This window comes from Podarcis tiliguerta, assembly GCF_965153285.1.
Source record: "Podarcis tiliguerta genome assembly, chromosome: 1".
Lineage (NCBI taxonomy): Eukaryota > Metazoa > Chordata > Lepidosauria > Squamata > Lacertidae > Podarcis > Podarcis tiliguerta.
Window position 1 is genome coordinate 83,874,590 of NC_139534.1, and position 22,994 is coordinate 83,897,583.

Below are 22,994 nucleotides of genomic sequence, written 5' to 3' on the forward strand. Positions count from 1 at the left end.
CTCATAGCATTGCTACAATATTTAAGCAGGAACTCAATCATCTGCCTTATTGGGTCGCACACTGTCTTGGAAGGATATGAGAATACACATTGACTCTTATTCAGGAAGCTAATGAAGACTAATCTGAGCATAACTACACTAGGTGCAGTACTAAAGGTGAAGTGAATCATTGGCATCCCTTTCATCTTAGTCTATGCGAGCAACCGAGTCCATTAATTTCCTGGGACCTTACTGATTCCTGATTCTCACTGATTGTTTAAAACGAAGAGTTCTCCACACACTGCTTTGGCAATTGCTCCTAAAATGTATAGTGACCTCAACTAAGAAAAAGTGGAAACAGCTGGGGATAGCTATCAGCAGATATCAGGACTGAGAGTTTGCCCTTGTCTTCCTGTGTTTGCTTGACCTACTTACTGCCTCCTCTTAGGACTTTCAGCTAATGGAAGTTACTTCCCTGAGTAGGAATGGGGGGAAACCCACAGCAGCAGCACTCCTGAAGCCTTAGAAACTATGCTTCCCATGCTGGCCTCCCATTGGTTCCTGTTTGCAGGTTGGGAAGCAGAGCGAGCTAAAATGGTGACACGCCCACAGAAGTAAGTGTCCGCAAAAGACTGGTCCTAACTTGGCAGGCAGTCTTCATGATAAAGCGGTTGGAAAGAGAATTTGTTCCTGCCGTGTCTGAGCTGTTGACTGGTGTATGAAATATCCTCTCTTCCCCAGGAGCCCCCATTCCCATAAAGGCAGTGACATATTAGCTAAGAGGAAGCAATGAATCACAGATCCATTGTTTGTATTGAACATAGCACTAGAGTCTACGGCAGCCAGGTCTCTGGAACTTCAGGTTTCTTCTGCTGCTTAGCTGGAAGGATTAATGCAGTGGCCCTGAGGGGGTTCTGCTTCAATTCCCAGCTCCATCATCTCTCTAATTTCTTCCATTTGTGTTTGTGCAAGGCTGCATGTCAGCCCAGGTCGGCAGGTGGCATAATGACCTCTTGGTTTACCAGATGTTGCAGGAATGAACTAAGCAGGCAGCCGTATGGAGAATGTAAACATCCAGTAACCTGGACAGTCTAACTCTCTGCTGTGAGCGAAAGGGTATCACTTTTTCATTCTTCTCCCTCTCCCCTCCTACTTTGTGTCTGAGAGTTGAATTCTTGGCACAGTGACATAGTGAAAAGTAGGAAAGCTTGCGATTCACAGGTAATCCCTGTACATTTCTTAAAGGGTTTAAAACTTAATGTCAACCTGGTGACCTTTGGATGTTTTGGAGTGTGGCTCCCATCAGCTCAAGAGGCTACTGGAAACTGTGGTCCAAACATCCAGAGGGCACCAGGTTGGTGAAAGTGGCTTGAGAAGGAACAGCGAACACGTTGTTGCAGGATATTTATAAATGTGCTATTTTTGGAAGGCGGGTGAGGATGAGATACAAATACTGAGATACAAATTGGGTATGTGTAAGTGGACTTCTTGATTAGAGATTGCACCAGCAGTCTTGTAAATATTCTCAGTGTTTCTTGGGAAGAGGGATTGACTATTCAATCACTCTGAAAATTGTAGCTCTGTGAGGAGGTTAGGGATCTCCTATCAACTCTCCCTTAACAAACTACAGTTCTCAGACTTCTTTGAAGGAGGCTAGGAGTATTTAAAGTGATATGATACTACTTTAAATGTAAAATGCAGATAGGGCCTAGTGTTCAACTGCAGGTCTAGTAATCTTCTGTATGTAGGATGGTGCAGAGAAGACATTTCCTCTTCTACCTCAGGCAGCAAAGTGTCTTGGACCAGCCCCATCCCTGGATAAAATGCTATGTTTGCTGATATAATCAATGCTTTTAAAAGGAAGGGAGGGAGGAAAGGATCAGGGATAGGAAACTTGTGGCCCTCCAAGTTCTATTGGATTCCAACTCCTATTGGCCTCAGCTAGCATGCCCAGAGGTCAGGGATGCTGAGAATTTGTAGTCCAGTGATATCTGGATGGCCAATACCCCAGTTTAGGTACCTAGAAGGAGCTGATTGTTCAGTGTAACCAGTTACCAAACTCTGAGGACAAACAATCTCTATCATGCCCTACTTGTGAGTCATTATGGAACTTGATAGTCCTTGGCCTCTTGCAACAAGGCAGCTCATATGCTTTTAAACGAACAATGCAAAACATTAACACAGACGAGAGACACAACAGCCTAGACACCATAGTGGCAAGATGAATACTGGGCATGGGAGCAAAAGCTATACTCATTCATTGTGTGTGGGGGGGGGGGGAATCAATAGAGAAATCCTTTCATTTGTCTGCTGGAAATTGCCGCAGGCTAATTTGAAGGGCAAAATCAGCAGCACTGCCACGTGGTTCTGAGGGAGGATGTTTTATCTGTCCCAGTAAAACACCCCCCCCCTCTTTTAAATATCCTGACTAGCTTCAGGCAAGGCCAGCTTCCCCTACATAGACAACATAGAGCAAGCTTGGCACCTTGTCCTATAGGAGAGAAGCAGTGTGAGGAATCACAGGGAGTCCCTAATTGCTTCTCTATAATGGAAAGACATGATTGCTTTGACAGGGTCTGGGATTGAATATGGCAAAATTAGCCCCCTCTCCCTGCCCTCATGAAGCTGGCTGGAGATATCTCACATTGGCCCTTGCAATTTGAAAAAGAGAGAAATAGAAATAGAGAAGCAGGGTGCCATGTATGCAAGTGACAATTGACTACATCAGAAGTTGGCTGTCGTTCCTTAAATTAGGTCATCTTTATGGGCAGCACTGAAGAGTAAGGCAGATCCCTCCAAAGCGGGCCCAATTTTTCACAGGTCGCTTCTGCTCTTTGTGCAAGAATGACTTATGGACGCATGCTGGTTGGGATAGAATGCCATGTGGTATCAACAAAGCTTGGAGCAATTGGGCTGCCATGCAGGGGCTAAAGACTCTCTTGATGTGATAGATTTTTGTCTTGCAAAGGAAATCCCGGGAAGCAGTAACCCACTGCATTTTGAGGATTACAGAATTGCAGTTGCAGCCACTGTAAAGTCAGATGGGGATGGTTTTTCAAAAGCAATACTTCAAAACGTGCCACTTTTCAACACAAAATATGGGATATTTCTAAAGGTGTGTTATAATTTCACAGGGGATCAGAAATACATGAGCCTCGCCTTCTATACTGGTACAGTCCCGGATTGTCTCTGCCGTGTTATTCACAGAGCATCTGTGCAGAATAAGGGTCCATCTGTATCTGGCATCAGTGATGCTGGAGTTAGTTCAATGACAGATTCTCTGGCCACTTATTTTCTTAATTTTTCAAAAGCAAGTAGAAAGGGTTTGAGGGAGATCTCAGAAGTCCACAGCGCTAACCCTTGTTGTCTTCTGCCTCAAAGGGAGCACACAGTATGTATAGCCTTCCTGCTACTGTCTCATGTGCAAACCTGGCACCCCTCCCATGTTATACAGTATATTGAATTATATGTATACTGAATGAGCTGTCCAGACAGACCCCTCTCTCTTCTCTCTCTGTTTGCTTTTAATGCATACAATATTTCAATGGCAAACCAAAATATTTTGTAAAAGTGGGGAGGGTGGGAGCTGTTCTCTCTAACCCATTCTCTTCTTTCCCCACCTTTTCTGGCCTTCCTGAAGTTTCCTAGACAGGGGTCCTCTTTATAGGTTACTTGCTTATAGAGGGTAAGCATGTTGAATGGGGACTGGGGGCTGCACATTTCACCAAGCTGCTCCTCCATGAACAGAGAAAGCTCCCCACTGCAGACATTATGCTCAGCATGACAGCTCCAAAATCACAAGAACACAAGAAGAGCCTTCTGGATCAGGCCAATGGCCCATCTCATTCAGCAACTTGTTCTCATAGTGGCCAAGCAGATGTCTATTCCTACATGTGGAGACACTGTCTCCAACAGTGGAGGCACAGCCTTGCCACTGTGGCTAGTAGCCATTGATAGCCTCATCTTCCATGAATTTGTCTAATCCCTTTTTAAGCCATCCATCTTGGTGGTCGTCACTACCTTGTGTGGAAGTGAATTTCATAGCTTAATAATGCACTATGCCATGTGTATTTGACAATTGTATTTGACAATTATTGGGTTCTTCAGAATTCCTGGAATTCCAGAATTGTAGAGTTGGAAGGACCCTGAGGGTCATCTTGTCCAACCCCCTGCAATGCAGGAATCTCAATTAAAGCATCCATGACAGATGACCATCCAGCCTCTGTTTAAAAGCATCAAAGGAAGGAGAATCCCCAAGCTCCCAAGGCAGAATCAACTATCAACCTGCTCTTACCATCAGAAAATTCTTCTTGATGTTTAATTGGAATCTCCTTTCTTGTAACTTGAACCCGTTGGTTGAGTTCCTACCCTCCAGAGCAGGAGAAAACAAGCTTGCTCCATCTTCCACATGACAGCCCTTAAGATATTTGAAGATGGCTATCATATCTCCTCTCATTCTCCTCTTTACCAGGCTAAATATACCCAACTTCCTCAGCTGTTTCTCCTAAGGCTTGGTTCCCAGATCCTTGATCATCGTGATCGCCCTACTCTGTACATGTTCTAGCTTATCAATATCCTTCTTATCTCCAAAGGAAGTTGTCAGTAAATAGATCAATTATTTCAACAGTTGAAAATGTGTGTTTTCCTTCAATCAAACCATCTGCATAAGGTGATTCAGATCCCTACCTGTGGAGATTCTCTGGGACTGGCAGTACCAGTTCATTGTTTACTGTGACACTGAGGCAGATGGAATGGGATAACTTTTTCATTTTCTTACATATTGTGGGTGTAGCAATACAGAACATGTACTGGGATGTCATCCCCCCCATTGTTGTGAGTCCATTAGATGCCTCTGTTTATGGGAGGCATTGGCGGCACAGTCCCTGAATGGTGGCCTGTGGCGAAGTTTCCATGCCCACAATAGGCATCCACTGTTTCTGGTCACGTCCACACCATATATTTAAAGCACTCTTATACCACTTTAACAGCCATGACTTCTCACAAAGAAGCCTGGCAACTGTAGTTTGTTAAGGGTGTTGACCTCACAGGTCAAGCGTATGATCACTTTTTATTACATTCCAACGCACTCATTTTTTATATTATACTTCTCTGTATTGTTGTATGCCTCTCTGAGTCCTTTGTGGTATAAGACAATGAATAAAGAAATAGGATGGTGGTGATGATTGCTGGAGAACCCAAATGCAATGGAGATATTTTGTGTTCGCCAAGCTCTGGGTGTCTTTTACCTCTTTTCTGCTACATCCATTTGGACCATCATGATCTTTTGACTCGAGCACTTCTTTGCTGCAGTGCCTCCCTCCCTCCCTCCCACCCACCAACACAGTCTCCACCCTGGATTCCTGGAACATTCTTACTGCATGCTGTCAAAAGACAAAACATCATTTGCACAACTGGGAGAAATTCCAAACTACAACCGCACAAGTTGAGCAATAGTCACAAAGACAAAAATGTACACACACAAAACAGAGACTTACCCAAACATCTCAGAGAGCCTGCAATCTGTTGCTTGCTTTCAGAGATGAGTAAGACTGTCAACTAATTTTTATTTTGTCGATGTATTAATTTAAGGTCCATCAGTTCAAGTCTACAGGGAGATGTGGATTTGTCGCTGAGCACTCCTGCTAAAAGTGAATTATTTATTGAGAAATGCTGAGGAAGATTTGTCTTCGAACCTAGCTCTGGGTTGGTGGCCTGCCTACTGCTTAAAAGCTTCTTCCTAACTCATTCTATATGCCGTGCCCATTCTTCTGACTGCCTGGGGCAGAGCATTTCAGAAACTTGGGAGAGGAATTATAGATATATTTCACAAAGTTAATCTTGTGTAGAAAAGCAGCCAGTAATATTTTGTATTATATGTTGTGTTGTCCCCTGTGTGTAATTAAAATTCAATTGAAGATTATATTTATGCACACAATACCACACACACACACATATATATGAAATTTTATTTCAAATTCTTCTTGCTATTCCTTCCTCCTTCCTACCCTGCTGCTTCTTCTCTCAAGGGGCCATTAGGCTTCACTCTTAATAGCTTGCCTCCCTCCTTTCTCTGTAGGCCTCGTTGCACAGACGACTCTGCTTTTACTGACCAATGAAGGGTGAAACCTCTTCAGTGAGCCCTCAGATAGAGCCTGCAATTTTCACTGGCTCAAAGCAACGAGGAAAGCTTCTCCTTGGCCTGATGCACTTGGGTGCAGTGTGATGATGAAGAGTTCATTTCCTGCATGGTTTTGTCCCTCACTGTTACACAATGAGATCTCTCTAGGAAAAGATCAGCCTGCACACCAAAAGATGGTTGTACGCCAATAAGCTTTGGTCCTACATTCATCCTGATTTCCATGTGGTGTGGTCTTCCTGCTAATCAGTTGGTCACCCCACACATATCAATGCATTTCCCCATCACTTTCTAAGCCTTGAAAGTTTTGGGTTTTTTAAAAAGCGGACTTGTTTATCCACTTTAACTGTGCTAACCTGAAGTTTTGGTGTGCAGTTTAATTTCTCCTGCAAAATAGTGACAACCTGGAAGCATCCTGTGTCCTTCAAACCCATCTTAAAATGACAAATGCTATTCCTATTTGTGAATGTCCCGTGACAAGTGACTGACTGCTTTAGGAAATAGAATGTGGGATTAGCTAGAACTGAGTTTGATCCAGCAAGGCGGTTCTTAATATTCTTCTCTGATGCAGCTTAGCTCAAGTTTCAAATTTCCAGTGCGGCTGTTCTGTTTTCTGACAGGCTTATGGCGGCATCCCATGAGAATCTTGATTGCCAGTTTGTGAAACACTCAGAGTGGCTTAAGCAGTAAACTTAAGAGTTGGTAAGGAGTATACTGTACACAAATCTAGAGTGGAGTCTGTAAGACAGTTGAAGGTATGTCTCCTTCTGGCAACTCCTGCAGCCAAGCTGGTGCCAAACATATTGCTCTGCTTTCCTTTGGACCACATCAGTGAGGCCAAGAGGGGGGTGTTTTTGTCTCAGTAACCTAGGACCTCCATACACACTGCATAGGCTTGCACTGGGGGGGGGGGGTCACTTCAATTCTGGCTGACACAGTAGTTAGACTTCACCCCCTTAGGCACACTCCATTGTCTCTAGAGACAGACAAATACCAACAACAAAAGAGGGGCTTCACTGTTTTATTCTTTTGGCTTCCATAGATTACGCAGGAAGTTGCCTTATTCTAAGCTGGGCCATGTCCATCTTGCTCAATACTGTTTATGATGACTCGACAGCTCCCTAGATGTTGGATAGGGGTGTTTCCCTGCTGTCCTTTGAGATACTAGGGATTGAACCAGGAACTTTCTGCATGCAAATCATGTGCACTGGCCCTGATGTATGGCTCATCCATCGCCTAAGGCTTTTAGAGATGTTTGTTGTTGATTTTATATTATTGTTGCTGGGTATTTTCCTTTTTGTAAACCAGAGCATCTTACAACATATGAAAAGTGGCATAAAAATGCGCTGAACAAAGAATATGCTTTTGTCTATGTCAGTATCTCATCTGTACCACTGTTTATAAGCACACAGAATGTAAACAAATCTAGGCAAATGAACAAAATAGTGCTACCTCCAACAGACACAAGGAAGGATGCAGTTCATATAGTGTGGGTTTTTTTTGTAAATCTGTCTGTGGTTGGCTTGAGGCCTCCTACTGATGCTTCCATTCAAGTTGGCTGCCACCCATGGTGTTCTGTGAGTCTTGAAACTACAGGAGCAAAGAGGGTTGCTCTGATTTCCACATGAAGGTTAAAAGTAACCATAGCAACCTGGCAATAGTGGGAATGAAACACATCAAAGGCGGTGACAAGATCCCCAGAGCTATGGTTTTCCAGATACCAAAACTGATGTACGGTCCCCTGAATTTTCCTGTCATGAACCCTTTAAGAAGTGTATACCTAGTTATTTCAGGGCCCAGGAAAGAACCATACTCTACCACAGAAAAGCTGCTGTTCTCTCATTCTTCATATCAACTCAAACACTGCAAAATAGGCATGACAGATGTCAAGGGATGACTGGCCAGTAGGAAATGGGGCAAATCAGAACAGTCATCCAGGACTACATGCCAGCGATTATTTCCAGGGTTTGGGTTTAGGTCCAAACCACAAGGAAAACAAATCACCAGGCAGGGTGGGCATGACTCAATAACTGGGCATGTTGTTTGCCAACCTTCCTCCCCTGGTATCAGTGGCAGGCCTAGCCAGCCTTGGGCACCACCTGCATTATACATTTAAAGCAGTATCACACCACTTTCATTTAAGAATCCCCTTCAAATGCTTTTCCATGATCACACCCCTCTCATTACATAAAGCTATATCTCACATGTCCCTTAACTATTTACTTGAGCTAGGTAGGCTGTTGGCCTGATCCGGCTGGGCTTTTCTTATGCTATTAGGCTTCCCACTGGAAGGCTCCCTATTTCTTAGCAAGCGTCTAGGGACTGGGACCAACATCAGCACAAATGGCCATGTTGACATAAATGGCTGGGGGAGAATCTCGGTGCTTTTATGATGAGACCTGAAGTTTTTCAACAGCTTTTTTCACCACAGCAGCTCTCATTTTCCCTGTGGGTAACAGAGTGCTTTGAGCTTTTATTTAATGTCGTTTGCTGTCACAAACAGCTGTGGGGGGAAAACTGGAAAGTGTCTAACAAAATGCAATTTGGTTTGAAGCTTTTGAATGAGAGGTAGATTTAAAAGATAAGCTGCTTCTTTTTACTAAATGGGGTAGAAGTTACTCTAATGCTTTAAAAGTCAGCAACAATGGGATATTTTGTTGTCCTTTTATGGGATTGATGCAAAGCACAATACCAGAATATGAAAAAGGAAATGGTCTTATAGCAATGGCACTACATTGCGGATGAGAAGTTGACATCCCTGGTGGTCCTTATCCTAGTCCTTCCATAGTCATCTTGACTTCGTGAATATTTATAGGTTTAATAGCTCAGCTGTGTTACAGCAGAAACACACATAACCTTGCTGTATATAGGATTAGGCAGTAGCTGCCGATGGAGTGACAAAGTGGGAGTGCCACTGCTTTCCTGGATTCCAAACACAGTTAATGCTGGAGCGTTCTGGAGGGAGAGTGGTGAGCTGAACAGTGCTCAGTGCAGTGCAGTGCAGTGGAGCCAATCCATCAGTCTTGCCATTATGCACCTGCACAGTGCTGAGCTCCCCAAGCCTCACCTCTCACCGTGCTCCAGCAAGTGGAGAGTAGCAAAACCTCACCTTTGCTTCTGCACCAGCCACTACTGGAATTTGGAGCCCCTCTGGTCACTTTACACGGCATCCTATGGATCTTGGTTCATAGGACTCGGGATGGGATAGATTACTCTGTTTCCAATCTGTGTCATATTTGCACACATTCATTCATAAATCTATTTACAGGAATAGCTGCATGAAAATTTACACTTAAGTATGCAATTTAACAGTACATTTTACCTTCAAGTATCCTGTAAGTACTGGAAAAATATACTAATTTGTGCGCAGCTCAGTCCAAAGTGAAAACAAGCAACTGTTAATCTGAATCAGCATTGTTAATGGGAATGTGAATGGGCTTCCATGGTTGCCTTTTCATAAACTCCACCTTTTTGCAATCTTTACTAGGACTTGTAGATACTCACTGGTCTACATCAGCAGAGATGAATGGTCACCATTTCCCTATAGCTGAAGATTTTAGATCTTGAAAAGAGGTGGGATAGGTAAGTCTGAAGTATACCTGATGCATGGTAGTCAACTTGTAGGGGCTGAGGTCCCTTCAGCCCCCCCCCCCAATAAAATATTTGAGGGGCCTGCCCCCCCCCAAGTTGATGGGCATTGTCATTCAAAGGGTGTGGGTGTGCTGTGTCATGTGATCGATTATGTGGGGCAGGGCTTACCTGGCCTCCCCTAAGATATTTTATTCAAGTTGGCACCTCTGAGTCCTGGTGCCTGTGTAGGTGACACAGGAGCTGTCTAGGGTTGCTCCAGGATGTGTCTTGTCATTTTAATTTAGACAATTTGAATTCCCCTTGAACAGGAGCATGCACATATTAAAAGTAGGTCAGAAAGGAAGCTGCAGAGTCAATCATTTGTTTTTCTAAATTTTACACTCTTTTTCCGCTTCTCCTTAATAAAACCAACTGGGTCAGCCTGTAGTATAATTATTTAGCAATTTTCTAGTGAGGGAACACAGAAACTACTGTTAAAGTCAGGGAAAAACAAGGGATAGGCTACTAACTGAATGAAAATCTATTATTCTTTTTAAGCTCAGCCTATATGAGATGCAGACTGTTCCCTGGGTTTCAGGGTTTCAGGATCAAGACCTGATGGTCAGGCAGATGATAAAGCAGCTGTGTATCTTTCTGCTTTGGATGGAGTGAACAGGAGCAGAGCAGAGAACATTGTTTAAAGTCGTACCTTGGTTCTCGAATGGAATCCGTTCCGGAAGTCTGTTCGACTTTCAAAAACCAAGGCATGACTTCCGATTGGCTACAGGAGCTTCTTGCACTCAATCAGAAGTTGCAGAAGCCACATTGGACATTTGGGTTCCAAAGAACATTTGCAAACTGGAACACTCATTTCTGGGTTTGCAGTGTTCGGGAGCCAAAACGTTCGAGTCGCAAGGCATTCGTCAACCAAGGTACGACTGTATATGAAAAAGCTCAGGATAATTTTCAGGATTCACTCATGCCCAATCTGCTGTTTCTCTGTATAGATGTATTCATTTTCATTATAGTATTAATATAGATAAAAATTGTTTCTGCAGCTCTGTACTGATTTTATTATCTCCTTGTGGTGTTGTTTATACTTTTTATTGTTGTGCCATTTTATTTTCGCTGTTGTAAACTGCCTCATGTTGACTTTGCAGAGAAGGGTGGGACATACATTTTATTATAAATCAATCCCAATTTGTTACTTTGGTCTGCAGAGTGAATGATAAAGTGCTTCAGAAATTTCTAGAGATTAATTGTTATGCCACTCTTGTAATGCTACATTGTTTCCTTTGCTTAAGTCTCAAATGTTCTCTCTTTGTTTCTGGGACATCCGTTTCTTTGTCAGATGCTTTCATCTCACTAGTTCCTAACTTCAAAAGGAAGGAAAAGGAAAAACTAGGGGCAAGATTATTTCATGAAGATATAGAAACACGTATAGCTATCTTTATCACCGTATGTTGCTGATATGCCGTGCTTTTAGCACTGGATCTTCAAAAATAGTTGCTGCAGAATCTAGTCCATAACTATAAATATAGCTTTTAACCAGCATGTTTACCTCCTGGTGGAGAAGGTCTTCACACATGCAGAAAGAGGCTCAGTGGTAGAGGATTTGATTTGCATGCAGAACATCCCAGGTTTGATTCCTGTCATCTCTAGGGAGGGCTGGGTGAGAGCCACTGCCAGTCAATGTAGACCAGAGCTTTCCAAACTTTTCATGTTGGTGACACACTTTTTAGGCACGCATCATTTCGTGACACAGTAATTCAGTTTTACTAGCAAGACAGAGGTTAAACTAACCCCTTTCCAGCCCCAGGAGGAGCACAGGGAGTGTTTGCATGACACACCTACACACACTGCAGCTGACACACTAACATGTCACGACACACAGTTTGGAAAGCTCTGGTGTAGACTAATGGTCTGATTCAGTATAAAGCAGCTTCCTAAATATGTTTAGACACATGGGAGCAATTTTAGCTACTGGAAAGAAATGGAATGGCATGCAGCACCATCTGAGATAATTCCTTCCTGTAATAATACTAGCTTAACAGAGCAATCTTCTACTTGCATTATAACAGGATTGGAGACCAGGTGGTGAAGAGGAAAACAAGAAAATTAAAACTGGCATAAGAATAACAAACATTACTCTGGAATGTCTACCTCAGTCCACCAACCTATGTTTGGGGAAGTAGCAGCAACATGTTAAAATCAAGGGGGGTGGGCACTGGGGCTGTCAATGGGACTGCCAAATCCTATTACCCCTCTGTGGATGTAACTCCAGTATAGGATTGCATCCGAAGAGCTCCCAGAGCCAGCCCTAAAAGCTAGGATTGTCAACCATGTGGGAATGTTTAGGGTAGCAGGAGAGGATATATTGTTTATTAATATCCTTCCTAACTTGTGCTAGCAAGTTCCTTTATGTAGCAGAGTTACATTCCCCCTTTTATATGCACAGCAGATAGTTGGTTGCAGGCTCGTGTAAGCCTCTCACTATTATACAATTCAATCTGTCTCAGATTGAATTGTAAATTCTCTTGAATCCCTCTTAAAAGAATAAAGAGGTGACAATCTTATTCAAAGTCAATAAAAGAAGTTTACTCACATCAGTGCACAGTTGGATTCCTGAAGCAGACTTGGTTACAAATATGTACATGTGGCTCTACCCCATATGGGCGAATAATCCCAGTGCTTCTGCAAGCTGAGAGCTAGCAGAGCAGTCCTAGCTAGAAGCTGGTCAAACGAAGAAGAAAGTCAAAGAGAGGGGTGTGCTGTGTGACTCATCCTTTTGTTACCTGGACAGGTTAGGTCAAACCCACCTTCTATCACATGCAACAGGAAGGATGCTCGAGCCAGGAGGAACAGAAAGTTTCAACTGGCTGGACCAAACGTTCCCTCACATGTCTTCTCTAGCATTACAAGGAATGTTGTACTTGACTGCCTCTCATAGATCCCACAAACCACCCATTATTTTACTGGTCCAACATGTACAGCTCCATTCTGGCAAGTAATCAGCATCAAGGTTTTACAAAATTCAGAAGCAGCCTGGCAACAATTGTATTGCTGCCAATCTAGTGACGAAGTTAGGAAATTTTAGACCTTGGACGTAACAGTTTCATGAGAGTCTTCCTCTTTAGAGTCTTACTTTACTTACTGCAAAACATGGTAAGCTGGTCCTGTTGTGTTTGGGGGTTCTCCAGCTCATTCTGCTGAGTGGACCCTAGAAGTCCTGCCCTGATGGTCCCTCTGCATTGAGCTCACCAGGTGCTGATTCTGCCTCTGACCTTGCCAGTTGCATTCCAGCCCCAGGCAAGGAAGGCAGTATTTTATATTTTGTTTCGTATTAACTCTGTATTAAGGAATGATGAGAACAAGGTTGAGAGCACAAAAAGTGCACCTGAGGAATCACTACGGCTAACTTAAGCTCAGATAAAACAGTATTAGAAAGAAGTTAATGTGAGACTTGTGAGATTCAACATACACATATAGCTATGAGCAATTTAGTCTCAGATTCTCTCCAGCTGAACCTGGGAAAACAGAGCAAGAGGAGGGTGGCATCAAGGTTTAATTACAAATGTAATAGAATGAAGTTTTTAACAGCCTCCCTGCAACTTGTATATCAGGCACACTTCACTCTGATTTCCCGGAGTCTCTGATCTCTCTGCCAGGATCTGGATAAACTGTGTAGATTACTAATCAGCACAGCTACAGACAGGGCTGCTGGCACTTTGAAAATTAGGTCACTTAAGTGTTGCTTTAATGTGAGTTTAGATTCGCAATTTAAAGGACTCGCCTTTGAAACACTGGGCTCAATTTTGAAGGAGGCATATCTAGGCGCTTCATGAAAATCGCAGCATAGATGTAAGCATGTTAACATAGTTGGTTTCCAAAGAACACAGATTGGTCCTGGATCACACATATTTCTGGAAAAAGGCAAGCATTTAGGTTCCAGCAAACAGCAGCACCCGGGGTGTTTCTTTCTGCCAATCTGCCCAGGCACTGGACTGTGTTAACTGCAAGTGTGTGGAAAGGAACTGGAGCCAAACTACTCTCTGCTGTCAGGTCACTTGATACTTGGTCTCTTTAGAAAAGACATGAGTGAAAATAGCAGAGGGAAATAAAAAGGGCAGGGAAGATGAATTTAACAATATGGGGAATGGTGGAAGGGGGGAGCACTGTAAGCAGTGGCCACAAAATAAGAAGAGGCCAGAAGGGGGGAGGGGGGGTGGAAATATAGTACATCATATTCACATAGCAAAATGCCTCCCTAAGAGAGCCACCAGAAATGAACAATTACATTTATCATCTAATTTACTCATGCTTTTTTCCTGAGGAGGGATTAATTAATTAATGGGCAGCGATTATTCATGTAATCAGAATATCATATAAACAGAAAGGAAAGCAGTGGTTGTAGAACTGAGAATTCAATGGGCTTTCAAAAATCGTGAAGAGGAGGACATGAGTGATTTGTGATGGGAAAAATGAGCACTATGGAGCATCTCTCTTTATAGTGGTAAATTATTTTTATAAATAAGTAAAGGCACAGAATTTGTAATTGCAAAGAAAGAAAGAAAAATATATAAATGGTAAAATAGAATTTCTCTCAAATCCTTGGAGAGAGATCACAGTTTTTCATACTTTTAGATTTGTAGGGAGCTGAACAAAACCATTTGTATCTTTAGCTGCTGTCTTCATTGTTTCACTTTGTCTTCTAAAACTAACCTGTGGCCCATCAGGTGCTGTTGGACTAAAACTCCTACCATCCCCTGGCTATTGGTGGACTCGTAATCTGGGGAACCGGGTTCACGTCTCCGCTCCTCCACATGCAGCTGCTGGGTGACCTTGGGCTAGTCACACTTCTGTGAAGTCTCTCAGCCCCACTCACCTCACAGAGTGTTTGTTGTGGGGGAGGAAGGGAAAGGAGAATGTTAGCCGCTTTGAGACTCCTTCGGGTAGTGATAAAGCGGGATATCAAATCCAAACTCTTCTTCTTCTTCTTCTATTGGCCATGCTGGCTGGGTCTGATGGGAGTTGGAGTCCAGCAATGTCTGGGCAGCCACAGGTTCCCCACCCCTATTTGTTACTGAATGACTGGGATCTCTCTGCAGCCAAACATGCCCTGTTGGAAGATCCCAATGCAGCAGTGGCAGCCTTATTCACCTATCAAGACTCTGGCCTGATAAGCCCAATGGAAGGCAACTTAGCAGCTGGGTGTAAATGAGGAAAGGGGCAGATAAAAGAAATGGAGGCCAGAAAGGAGGAAAGACAGAGGAAAACAGATTGGGCCAAACCAAGAAAAGAAGAGCAACCAGGAGGAGGAGAAGCACTGGCTCTTAGGGCAGGGAGAGGAAGCACTCCATAGGAAGGAACTAATCCCAGTGTGAGACCAAGCAATGGGTGAGTTTCTTGCAGAAGGCACTCCAACTAGGGACGAGCTGGTGGGTTTCTGGAGAGCTCCTGGGCTGGAGCTCATGCCCAACACACATGTAGACATAGGTTGTTACTTGTAAATAAGAAAGAGTATTTATTTAGGCCAATAAATGGTACAGGCTTAGCAGCAGATATAAAGTACAGGAGTCATGATTCAGGAGTTCAGGAATCAGGCAAGATGATCAGAACTGGATGGAAGTGACAAGAATGCCCCAATCATTTTCATGCTCCACTGCCAAGCTTTTAAATATAAGATGTAATGCACTCACCTGCGAGACTCGTTCGCTTTTAGAGAACAATACACTCTCCTCTGGTGTGGGAGGGTCTGCTCCCATCCTGTGGAGGTGGTTCTAGACCAGGCATGTCCAAAGTCCATTTTGAGGGCCTAATCTGGCCCACCGGTTGGTTTAATCCGACCCTGTAGCAGTTAATTTCCTGGGGTAAAATCCTAAAAGCTCAACAACTTCAACCCTAAAAAAAGCTCAAATCTGGCCCTCTTTGAAAAAAGTTTGGGCACCACTGTTCTAGGCGATAGGACTTCTTTCCTAGAGAAACTTAAGGTACTTGGAGGAAGGGGAAAGAACCTACTTACATTGATTGTAATAATTTGCAATAATGGTACAGCTATAGAAGACATTGGTGTAATTCCGGCCTACTTCTGACTAGACTGTTGTAGGTTGCTCAGTGTAAAGTCACCTCTTCTTCCCTGGGTGGGGTTTCCCACCATTTCATGGTTTGCCTCGGGAGCCAAAATGCAGACTGCCCTGAAATGTCTGTTCATTGTTCTAGAAATTCAGTCACTGGCATTTTGTGCTATGGACCCAGTGTAGAAACTAGCTATATAAAATAGGAGCACCTGATTTCTGCGTGGTACAAGCATTAAATATTCACATAAGTGTCATTTGTGTATGTTTATCCTGAAAACATAAGACAATTATGTTGATTTTTTATGAATCTGTAATCAGGGGGAGATAACATATGGTAAACTGTACTCAGTAAAACTTCACTGAGCTCAATGTGACTTTATTTGACTGTGATGCTGTATTAGCCAGTATTGTGTTTTGGGTAGAAATGTTAAAAACTGAATGTATTCATGCATCGGAAAACAGAACCTCCCCTACATCTCAGCAATTTAATACATTTCTATAATAAATCATGCTAAGCCCTAATACCACCTTATCTATAACTTTCCCCCAACACCTACTGTCAAAATAAATTGCTACCATTGCTAGGAACTTAAGACTCTCAATCTTTTTGGATTATTAAAGTGCCACAAAAACTTTTCGGGAGCAACTTAAGTATGGGTAGGAAGGGTTATTGAAGAACAAAGTTGAGGCATTCTGAGTCTGCAGGTTCCATGCAGGGCTGGTTCTCGGGGGAAGCCCATGGACAAGATGCTCTCAGTGGGTCCCTCTCTATGACTGCACTGACCTCCTCACCATGCATGCCTCTCCTTTATGGGCCCAATCTACTGTATCTCTTTGCAACTTTTGATACGGTTGATCACAGTATTCTTCTGGAGTGTTTCAGGGAGGTGGGGTTGGGGGCACTGCATTTCAGTGGCTCCGATCCTACCCCTAGGAAAGTAGTTTCTGGAAAGTAGTTATGGGAGGCTACTGTTCAATGGACGCGGGTGGCTTTGTGGTCTAAACCACAGAGCCTAGGACTTGCCGATCAGAAGGTCGGCAGTTCGAATCTCAGTGACGGGGTGAGCTCCCGTTGTTCGGTCCCAGCTCCTGCCCACCTAGCAGTTCAAAAGCATGTCAAGTGCAAGTAGATAAATAGGTTCCGCTCCAGTGGTAAACGGCATTTCCGTGCGTTGCTCTGGTTTGCTAGAAGCGACTTAGTCATACTGGCCACATGACCTGGAAGCTGTCTGCAGACAAACACCGGCTCCCTCGGCCTATAGTCGTCCGCGACTGGACCTAACCATCAGGGGTACCTTTACCTTTACCTTTTTACTGTTCAAGACCATGGGAGTTACCCTATGCTAAACAATAATAATTATCCAGAGGGGGAGAAAAAGCTTGCAGGGGCTACTGCTCCTTCTTCTTACTTCTCTCACTGCAGGTGAACAGGCAAGAAACAACAATAGGGGCAGGGGCTGAAGAAACTGGCAAATGGACCCCTACTGGGGTGTAGATCTTAGCAGATGCCAATTCCCTAGTGCCATCACTGTATCTAAGAAAAGGGGATCTTACAACCATACCATTGTAATGGATGTTCCTTTGCATCCTTGTACAATGAACAAGCACTGCCTGGTTCCATCTATGCGGTCTACCTTGGAGAACTGGACCAGCTTTGAGTTTGAGATGTTGCATGCAATCAGCACAAGCAGTGACGAAAGAGGTATGCTGATTGGGGGGCGGCGGCAAAGTGTTGAAACTTCATAGAATTTCCTGCTAGTGCTATACAGCTTCAATAATCCCTTCCAGCCTTAAAACTGCTGTCAGCTATAGCAATTTGTGCACATTGACTGATCTGCAACTTGTAGCCCTGTTCCCAGCACCTTTGGTTTCTTTCCTCCCACACTGCTTGGCATAGTGATTGATAATACACACAGATTTTTATGGGAAGCCAAACAATATTGCACATTCCTGTAAGCAAAGTACTAAATAATACACCCCACAGCAGGAAGAATCTGGAAACTCAATGTATGAAAGCTTCATGAGGGTGGGTGGGTGAAGTTATATGATGAATGAGCTTGGGCTAATACTCCCCCCCCCCAAAGTCTCTTCTCGTTTTGGTTGCATCTGGATGCCAGATCGAATTTGCACAAGTAAGGGTAGTGCGGAGTTGCACCGTCCATGCCTGTCAAGTGAACCTAATTTGAACCTAAATTTTAAGTTGCCCTCTGCCCCTTATTACTCTCGCAGTCTCTTGATTCTCACCATGTGGTTCTTTTGGCTTTCCCTGCAATAGTGTCTAATGCAGATGGTGCTGCCTGTAAAACTTTGCAGCAAGAGAGGTCTATACTCAGCTGCTTTCCCTGCTCAGATCATTGCAGAACATGCAGTTCTTTCAATCAACAAGCCCTTCTCTTGAACAAAATCCCACAGTGCCCCATAGAGTATCTGCATTGTTCTGTAGGAAATCCTTATTATATGGCAATATATTCCTGATTGTCCCTCCTGGTAGAGAATGTCCAGGTGATTTTCCTGACCTAGGTTTGAGGTCATGAGGTGATTCAGGGGGCAACATACTGCCCCACAAATCCAGGAGCTGACTTCTGGAAGATGGGAACAGGAGGCACGTGCTGGTTGGGCAGATTCCTTGTGCAGGAATTTAGCTTTAGGAAACTTTCATTAGCTACCAGAGTTTGATCAGGAAGATCCTAGGAATATTCTCTGTCACCTCTTTACTATTCCTTGGAGCTTGGTCAGTTGATGAACTTACAGCGCCGTCAGAACAAATAGGATTATGATTGGAACAGGTTTTATTGCAGTTGAAAGATAAATGCACACAACTTTGCACAAGTATTAAAAGAATGCAATCATACAAGCATATAAAGAAGAAACAAGAAACATTTCTTACATAGTAGAGATGGTGATCTGTCAGCCCAGGATCCCATATTCTCCAACTCATAGCACACAGTGTTGGTGGTGCAGGTCCAAAAGGATAATCCCTGCCCATAAGTTCCATTTTATACAGTTTTTGACCCTTGGATTCCATATAAGATGGTCCACCTCAAATGCAGAACCACACCAACTCTCTGACTACCCCGTTTCTGCACATGACTTTGACTTACACCACAGCATTCTAGTAGCCTTTCCCAGCATGAGCTCATTCTGGTTATGTATTCACCTGATCTTGCTTATATCTTCAAAATTATGCTACTTCCCTTTTCATGCCAACCCAAAACAGCTGAGGTCCAGAAATCTAGATGTTCCAGTCAAAAACCACAACATTAGAACATTATTGTGTGCTCTATGTAGATCTTGAGAGTAAGTAGAATTTCTCAAGTACAGTAGCCTATGTTCCTCTTTCCTTACATGTCACTGTCACTTCCTTTTTCTTATTTTTAAAACAATCAGATGTCATTTTCTAATGTCAGCTTGGTACTTTTCCACAGACAAATGACCCGCTAACCTGGATACTTGGTCATGCAATCTTGGACTTCATTTTAGCTAATGTCTTAGATGCACTTCTCAGTTTTTGGTAGCAAACTTTAAATTTGGTGGTCTAACTTTCTCCTTCACTGTTTTTGTCACAACTCGGCATTTAATGTGGTTAACCAGTTAAAACACCTTTACTACCTTTGATAAGCACTCTGAGGTACCACCAGTGGGGGTTATCTGGCCGAGTGACTCCTATTGCTGGGCAGCTCAGGTGAATTGCTTGGTTTGATGTTCTTGGGTCTGGGGAGCTCAACCAGTTGAATACTAAGCAGAGAGGGGGGAGAGTGGATCAATGGGTACCTTTTCCACTCATCTTCACGGTGAGTAGGCAATGGAGGCTTCACATCATTCTGCCAAGGGATACCAGTCATCAAGCCAGGATTGTGTTGCTCAGATTAAGAAGCAGAGGGCTTTACCCATCTAGTATTATCAATTATTTGGTTGCTTGCTTGAAGGTTTTATTTCCCTGTAGATCCGTATTCAAGTTGTAGTTAATAAAGTTGTGACCTTTCTACCATAATTTTGTCGCATGTGTCTTCACTCCTGGGTGTGCTGGCAAAATTTGCACAAAGGTTACACAATGTCACTGTTTATTGAGCATCTGTTCCGATCTGCATGGAAGTTATATGATGTTACTATCACCTCACACTTTCAAATGCATTTCTCCTGTCATTTTGTTGACTGCAAAAATTATGTTGTTTGGGAAGAGGGAAGGGATCTGTAGCGCCAAATTCACTTCAAATGTGCCAGCGAAAGTTGCCAGTATATCAAAATACTAAAAATAGACAATTTTGAAGTGGACTTTTGGGTCTCACCAGACTAGTGTCTTTTGTGGGTGTTTTCTGCAACATCTTATTGATGCATAATAGTACATTCTTGGTAGATTTCTCCTGAAAGCATCCACACATAATTCCACTTTAACAGTTGTTTCACAATATTTCTCTGATGTTACCAGATTGGGACCATCTGGAGGGTCACTCTTATGCTACAGCGCAACAAAAATCAGACAAAAAACCCCAACAACCGCAGAACAATTGCGGTATAAAAAGGGTCCCAGTGGGAAGCTACAGGATGTACACTGATTGAAATGTTGGCAGGCACAAGCAATATTGAAACCTCATTCCCAGCATGTTTGCACTCCTGTCTCAGCAACATCTACACTGACTTGGTCATGTCCACAGAATGGGAGAGGACAGGGTCCCCAAAGACGTGCTCTACAGGCACCCGGCCAACTCTGCTTTACAAGGATGTCATCAAATGTGAAACAAAGGCTGGCAACATCAACCATTACATGGGAATTCCTTGCTGACAACCACAGAGTATGGAGACAGTCAGGTTGTGTATCCACAGTTGTGACCAGAGGGAAAATGACCAGTGAGAGGAGAGCAGGCAGAAGACCACAATGCACCTGGATGGCTTCATCTGCCCAACTGCAACAAAACATGTCTCACCCCCATCAGTCTCTACAGCCACAGCAGGTGCTATAACTATCCATCAGTTTGACTTCATCCCCAAAGGCGCACTCCTCCATTGTCTCCCGAGACAGACGGGTGCCAACAACCAGCATGAGCACTATCATGAATGGGCTATACGTAAAAAGGACATCTGGAGGTGCCCAAATGGCATTTTTCTGTGGGTAGGAGAACTTGTCCTACTTTTGTTGCACTACAGTGCAAAAGTGCCCTTCCTGAATGCAATAATGCAGCAAGGTTTGGGAAGCATCGCAGAACAGCAAACAGAGTGGAATGATGCGTGTGGAGGATCTCGTCAAAATCCACCACCAAGGCACTATTATTGGATCAATGGCATGTTGAGCAACCTCTAATGCGTCCTCTGGGATACTACAGTGTACTCCCAACAAGGTGTCCCCCTGCTCGGTGTTTCCAATCCCCTCTTTCCCCCTTCTTCCCAACTGCCGCTTCATAGATCTGGAAGGAGAGCTAAAAGTTTTCCGAGAGCGGGAGGCAGCCGAAGTCAGGAGCAGGGAACTTCATCAAGCTCTCCGGGAGGTCGAGCAACTGGTTGCCCGTGATCGGGGCAGGGCAAAGCCAAACAGAGGGAGAGAGGATATGCAAGAACCCAGGGCAGGAGGCGCGTGTGCCCGCAGAGCCGAGAGACGCGCCTGCTCCTCTGCACAGCGAGGGAACAATGCAGCGCGAGGAAGGGAAGGCACGGCGGCTGGGAGGGAAAGGGCTGGCGGCAGGGGAGGGGGAGATAGGGAGGGGGCATGGGCTGGGAGGTGGAGCCGCGGCTGGCTGGAGCTGGCGACTCCAGCTCTCCCGGCTGCTGCGGGCAAAGGGATCTCTGCACACGCAGCGAGGGAGCGCCGAGCGGCGGCTGCAGCGTCCCAGCTCGCCGCACTGCCTCGCGCCACCTCGAGCGCCGGGGAAGCTCGGGCTGCAACTTGGGCGCCGCCTGCCTTGAAGAGGCGCTGGTGCTGCCGCCGGTCTCTCGGCTCCTGGGAAAGTTACCTCAGCTGCTCTGAAGAAGCTGCCGACGCCGAGGAAGGCGAGCCAGCGCGGCTGGGCTGCCTCCCGCTGCTCCGAGGGTAAGCCCGGGACTCCCGCTTGGCCCCGCCTCGAGCGCCTCGGCTCCGCGTGGCGGCGGCCGCGATTCGCTCCCCCCCCCTCGCCCCGCCAACCCGCGTGCCGAAAGCGCCCCCTTTAGAAGCCTCCCCACGGCGGCAGGGCCGGTTTTGCCTCAGCTGCTGCTGCTGCCCCGCCATTCAGCCTCCTCTCCGGCTCTGGGTCTTACGCCGCCCCTGAGGGGGTTGAAGAAGCCCTCATTTAAATGCCCATAGAGTTCCGGTAGCTTTCTTGCTCACCCCCAAATGGTGGTTTGGGTGCTCCTGTTCGCCTCAGCTAGTCTTAAACACTCACTCGACGCACTCACTCAGGCTTTTGGCTCTTTCAGTGTTCCCAAGCGTTAGGATGCGGATTCCTTCTCCATTAAACATCTTCAACTCCACACACAGACACATCTACACAGGGTCCCCCTGGGACCATAGCATTCTGGTCACTGGGGGTGCTGTAGTCCTGGCTCTGAGGCTTTGGGCACCCTCTAAATACTGGGGTGCTTTCCCCTCACTTGGGGTCCCTTTATTGAAGAATCCCTCTTCCCCCTTCAAATGCCCTGCACTGCTGCTCTCCCCCAAGGGCTGCTTCCTCCTGCTTCCTTGATTCAGTTCCCTTCAATCTCCCTGGATGCAGCGCATCTCTTGCGAAACTTCCCCAGATGTGAAGTTTGGTGCTGTGCCCTCCTAAGTCCTGCTTTGGGGGGGAACAGCTTCTGCTCCTTTCAGCGCTCCCTTCTTTTTTGCTGATGTCCATCATGAGGGTGTTCATCCATCTTGAACTCATGCTGGTCTTCCTTGTACCTTCTTTAGTCCTGTTATTTATTTATTTTTAAAGAAGGGGTGGAGCGGGCTGTACAGTTCGTTCCATCTCATCCATCCCAACAGAATCAGGAGGATGTTTACAACCTGTGCTAGGTGGAAAGTGGAAACAGGTGAGAAATGTGCTACTGTCCTCCTTCCCAGACAGTGAGTGTTGGGGGTGGGGGTGGGGGTGGGAGCAACAGAATACTCTATTCCTTGTCCTTTTGCATAGAAGGGAAGCTTTTTGGGATGTTGAATTACTGGACCATGCTGGGTGTCTCTCTCTCCTTCCCTCCTCCGCCCCCCAATTCAAGTGTACGTGCCTTCTTTCCAGTTAGCTTTCTGTCCCTGTGTTTGATGATAACAGAAGAGATGTGCTGAAAGG

General features: G+C 44.8%; 1 protein-coding gene across 7 annotated transcripts in view; it reads left to right on the forward strand.

Moving 5' to 3' along the window:
* Positions 1–21,458: 21,458 nt before the first annotated feature.
* The window catches only part of TSPAN18 (tetraspanin 18), a 160,944-nt gene continuing 159,408 nt past the window's right edge, over positions 21,459–22,994 (forward strand). For 3 of the 7 annotated variants that reach the window (XM_083443372.1, XM_083443373.1, XM_083443374.1), the window contains exon 1: positions 21,464–21,781. The gene's annotated coding sequence lies outside the window, so the exon portion shown is untranslated. Of the gene's footprint in view, positions 21,782–22,721; positions 22,741–22,994 lie in introns of those variants that run through there. The other 4 variants (XM_083443368.1, XM_083443371.1, XM_083443370.1 and 1 more) reach the window with 4 other exon arrangements.